We start from the raw sequence: 6,000 nt of genomic DNA, 5'->3' as shown, positions 1-6,000 counted from the left end.
TTTATTTCAGGGAAAGAAATATGCCCAGAGCTATTGTGTTGGTTTTTCTCCCTGGTTTGTCAGAAGCTGAAAAGCATTCTTATATTCAGACCTCTGCAAAAGAAATAATCTTCTGGTTTCTACAGAGAAGGATTTCAAGTAAAAAAAGGACTTTACTTGAACATCTCAGTCTAGGAAAACACTCTAAGATATTTTGATCAATTTTTTGTTGTCAAAAGGGTATCTGTTTATGTTAGATCCTTAAGACAGAGAATTGAAGGTATTACAGCAGTTCCAGGGATAATTGCTTTTTTGTGATATAGATGCACAAATTACTACATAAAAATTGAATTGGTTCTAGCATTTTCCCAATTAACTTTTCTTTTTCTGTTATGTAGAATTAGCTTTGGTTTTGTGACTACAGAAAATAAACATCAACATCATTTCAGACAGCTCAGCAGAATTTTTCCTATATGCTTCCTATCTTTTCTCAAATTTAGGGGGTTTTAAAGTTAAAATGCATATCAATCAATGTTTTAAAAACACTGTGACTTCTCCTGCTCTTTATATAATTTCTATTCTACTCAAACAATCATGAGATATTTCTTAACAAAGTTTGCAAATACACTTATATTTAAGTAACGGTAAATTTCACTCTGCATTTACAAAATTCTCTTCATAAAGTATACAAGTCTGTGCCATGATGTGATTTTACACTCAGTGGTCCCACAGACTGAAGAAAGCAAGGGCTGAAACTCTTGTTTGGATCTTTCTACAGGGAGGAAATCTGTACTACAGAGTCAAAAGGACAGTATCAGTTTCCTACTTGACTTGAATGAGTTCAGCTTCTTCCTATAAAGGATTTTATTAAGGGTCTCCCTTACTAAAATCTGACCAATCCTGTTCTTTTTCAATGTATCGGATCATTAAGAAACTGTAAAAACAAACAAACTGACAGACACATGAGAAACAGCAAATTAAAAGAACAGATTCATAATATTTGAGGCTTGGAGAGTTGTTCTGTTCTCTTTCCAATACTTTAAATGACCTTTTCAGGACAGAAGAGTTATGAACAACTCAGTTTTAAAACTCTGAAAAATCCAAACACTGACTGAATTAACTAGAAGGGTGCAGAGGGCACATTTCTGTTTCTGGCTCCAACCACTCCCATGTCTGTCAGCATCTCTGAATTAGGGCTGAATCTCATTATTATGTTAAAATGTAGAGTAACTAGAGGCAAATGAACTGCTGGCTCCAGGTAGTCTCCCCGGTTGCATAAATGTCTGCAGTCGGGCCATTGCTTGTCTGTTGTTACAAAGCTCCATCAATGTGAAAGAATACCTACAGCTATATCAGCAGCAATATCTTGTTTGTGTTGATCCTCTTCTCTGAGTAAGAGCAGAAAAAATCATAAATATCATCAGCACTACTATTGTTCAGTGATGAGATCAGATAGAGGAAAAGGTCCTTTCTACCACCAGCTTGTGGTGCATCATGTGCAATGTGTCAGAGTTATTGAACTATTATTTAATGTTATGAACAAAGTTTCTTTTCTCAGAACCTTTTTCAATTTGTAAACTAGTCTTTCTAAGTAGATCATAGGAGGTTTTGTTTTGGTTTGGGTTTTGGGGGGTGTTTTTTCTTTCTCTTTGTTTGGTTTTTGTTTTGGTGAAGATTTTTTGTTTATTTGTTTGTTTCCACAGAATCCTATGGAAAAGAAATTGTTATCAGGATTTTGATTTTTTTAGTGCATGTTAGAATAAGCACAGACAGGAACATGGTAACTAACCCTCTACTTAATTCCTGTAGTGGAGAAAGACAGCGGGATTAGAAATTAGCAAATTAGGACAGGTCAGGAAAACCTTCAAAGCCTTCCGACAAATATGATAAAGCATATCCTAAACTGAATTTTCTTTTAAGTATTGGACTACGCCTATATGCATGTAAGGAAGATGAGATTTTTTTAAGGAGAGGTGATACTAGATTGTCACAATGAAGAAAAGACAGACATTTTCTTGGACACCACTTTTCAGTCCTGAAACAGTGAAAACATAAGTAAAGTGAAGCAAAGCACAGTTGGGAACAACTTCTTATCCGGTTATATTATATGATGAGAGGGGCTGACACAAAAAGTTGTCTGGTACCTAGTAATAAGAGGAGGATGCTACTTAGGGAAGGGAGGAAAGGGTAGAAAGCTACTGTGTGCCAGAATTAAGAAATATGCAGTTATTAAAAACAAAACCTTGATATGAAAAGCTTCACATTTAAGTGGTTAAAAATTCAGAATTCGATTCAGTAACTTGCCTGGACCTAGTAATCTAAAATGGACTTTGGATCATTCAGAGTCCTGAACATAAAACTATATTTTGTGACTTCTGATATCTGCATTGAAAATGGAAAAAAGAAGATAAGTATCTAAATGACCATTAAAATTTGTCTTGGTGTATAAATGTCAAGTGGAAAAATTGTAAGTTAGATTTACTTAGACAATATTAAGCCTCTGGATTTGACATATCAGTGAGGTCTCCCACTTGTCAGTTATTCTGTAATCTAAGAGAGAAGAGCAAATCTGCATAGTAGACTTCAGGGATAAATCACAGCTAAACTAGACATTGAATAATATGCTTGTTTCTCCCACACACCGGCAATCTGTGACAAGGTGATGTAAAGCAACATTTACCAACAACTTGTAAGTGATTAGGCAGTTGTCAAAAGAGATGTCAATACGGGCTTTAGCAATTATGTCCTGAAAGATTTCAGAGAGAACCACTAAGCTGTAGCTAGGTTCTGATAGCTCTTTACAGCTGTGCACATCTGGGCAGCTGCTATGTTTACCTGTATCTTTACTTCTGGCTTGGTACATGATAGCTGTGATGACAGTAGCAATGATTTTTTATATACATATATTATGAATTTAATGTTAGCCATTCTGAACCACACAACCATTCTCTCTCATTTTTCTTCATAACTGTATGTCTTGATTCTCATAAATAAAACCATAATTACTGATGTTTTTGTTTAACATGATTTATGATTGTAATAATGATAAGGTCTCCCTTGGTAACTCTAAGTGCCTACCGCTGACTTGTGTTCCTCTCCAGCAAGACTTCTCTACTTGAGACATACTGTCTCTAAAATAAACCTTTTTCTACTCTATAACAACATCAAAAAGTAGAAAACCAATGCAGTCTAATTTTTCCATATTATATTGATAGTCTTAAAAACACTTTGTTTTAAGCAGTTAGCCAGAACTTGGGGTCATTTACACAAGAAGAAATTAATGATACAAGATAATCTGGGAGAGAAGGATATTTATTTATGAAGGAAGCACACCAGCTTTTATTTCTCCAAACACAGTTAAGAAAATAAAAAAGCCACTTAGGGTTTTATTTTCTGATTTTCTTTGTCTTGTTTATGATTTCCCACTCTGCATCTCCTATCATACCTGTGCCTAAGGAGGATACCTGCCCCTCATAGGATTATGTTTACAGCCAAATCTTCAACTTCACTGCTGCCCTTCTTTTCAGTTCAGTTTATGCACACCTGGCCCAGCAGTCCCCTACTTCTAGTATTCTAAGTCCCAGGAAAAAAAATGGCAAAGTAGGCCCAAGCCAGAATCACCATATTTGCAGGAAAAAAAAGTAAATCTAATGATTCCAGCATGGATTTAAAGCCAAAATGTTATCCCTGTTTTTATTCATGCCCAAACAATATCCTAAAATATCACATTCTGCATTTAGCAGGGATAGAACAAAGTGCCAGAAACAGCATTCAAAATCTTCCTCTGAGGGTCATACTCACTAATTTGCAGTTAAAGCATTCATCAGGTTGTCCCGTAATACAGTATAGCAGAAGAGCCTGTGATTTCCTTTAGCTTATTGTATATTCAAATAAGCCAACATTAGATAAGAAGTTAAATGTAAGTCATTACAGCTTTGTTATGAACTTTGTCCCTTTTTTAAGTAGAAACATTTGCTGCAATATGTGATTTTTTTAGATTAAAAAACATATAGCAAAAAGTAACCAATTAGAAAGTGAAGATATTTTTTTTAAACGTAGAGATAGGTTATGACTTCAGGACCAAATATGGTATGTGCATGTCAGAGAGAACTTTGCAAAGGACACTGGGCAACTTCCCAATTTCTATTTTTCCTTCCCTTCTCCTTTCCTTTTCCTTTTCCTTTTCCTTATCTAGTATGTAAGAAACAAAACCAATTTCTGTAAACATTTCCTGGTTAGTCTGTCCTGTCCTGTGCAACTGAACATCCTGTGAGAGGGAAGAGACACACCTCCCTCTCCTCTGCAGACACACACCATGAAGTGACTTCACAAAACTATTCCACGCTGATTAATGATCAAAGAAGTACTTAAAAGCAGAGTGGTTCTGTACATGGAAACAGCAGGAAGGAAGCCTCTCCATATGACCCTTTGTAATGCAAGCCAGCACATGCATTTCTTGCACAAGAAACAAGAATCATGTTAGAGGAATAACAATTTGGAAGTTCAAAATGACACAGGAAGGAAATATTACAGACTTTTTTCAAAAAATGAAAAAATAAAAGGTACAGGAAAAGTTATGGTTCTTTGTTGTTTGGGGGGTTTTGGGGTTTTTTTTGGTTGCGGCATCATCATACAAAGCAGTTTCATACATTTCTCTGGCAGTATGGCTGTGGATAAACTAAGAGGGAAAACGAGACATGCTGAGGCCTTATCATTGCTGAGTATCTTGAGCATTTCTTTCTAGTAACTACTGACTTGGGCAACACTTCAAAAAAATTAATTGGACCCCAGCTTTACAAAGGATGCACTGGCACTGTTTAAATTGTTTGTCATTAATACTTTTTACTACACAGCTCTAATTTTATTTCTTCACAATTTCTGTTTCCCCCCTTATAGCACTAGTATTCTGCCATCCTTCTTGGAGTAGATAATGATAGAAATAATCCAGTTATTGAATTACCACTCTCTGAAAAGATTATTTCACCTATGGGGAGGAGTGGGGACTAATCAATCTGCTCATCGATTGATTGAAGGTGGGTTTACACATGCAGCATTTTTAGAGGGCAGAGAAGATCAGAGGGACCTTAGGGAAGTCAGCATCTTCATCATGTCAAAGCATCTACTCTTGTACTCCGACAGAATTGAATTGTTAAGGAGCTAGTGATCCTTTTGATTTATATACTTTTTTTTAAAACCGTGTCAGCACATCCTATCCTTTTATTAAAAATGTTGCTTAATACCTTGACATGAAATGTATCTGATTTTTTTCTGGAAAAGACAAATATTTGACTGAAAAGACTTACAAACTGTTATTGTTCATAATTTTAGCTGAAAGTCATCATATAAAGAAAAACTGAACTTAAGCACCTAGGTTCTGTCTATAGTCATAAAGTGAGATGAGCAATCCAGAAGTTAAGTGAGAACTTCAGTGGGATTTATTAATCTTTGGAAGAGCAACATTAATTTCTCCTGTCAGTATGTGAGAAAGAAAGCGAACTCAGACTAGCTTGGCTCTCATAAATGCTTTGGTAAATCTGATTTTTTTTCTGATGAATTGGCACTTCATTATTTGGGCTCATTTCTTACCCTCTGGCTCATCAGGAAATTTTTATCTATTGCTAAAAAACAAATGCTACAAGATGTCTGAGAATATATTTAATTTCAAAGGACTCCCTAACAGTCATTTTGATGCAATACTGTTAGTGAACACAATGGTTTGTTTGTGTAGTTTTAATTAAGTTCTTGTGAAAGTGATCTATATTTTTATTTTTAAAGAACCACATTTACAAAATATGGAAAACTAAACTGTGTAAGTAAGTTTAACAGCTATGAAAACTTTATTTTTTTGCACTGTTCTATAATAATCCTTGACTGATACCATAATGATGGTATTTTTGTGCCAGCCTTTTAAAAATTGTTAATGTGCCTTGAAAACAAGTTATTCAGTGACCAAGATGAAGAACTCTAGGCAAAGCAACTCTTTGAGTAGGATTGATTGGTATTGTGAAATCAAGATTCCTT

The sequence above is a fragment of the Pseudopipra pipra genome, chromosome 6 (assembly GCF_036250125.1).
Source record: "Pseudopipra pipra isolate bDixPip1 chromosome 6, bDixPip1.hap1, whole genome shotgun sequence".
In the NCBI taxonomy this organism is placed as follows: Eukaryota; Metazoa; Chordata; class Aves; order Passeriformes; family Pipridae; genus Pseudopipra; species Pseudopipra pipra.
This window is presented reverse-complemented; position numbering follows the sequence as displayed.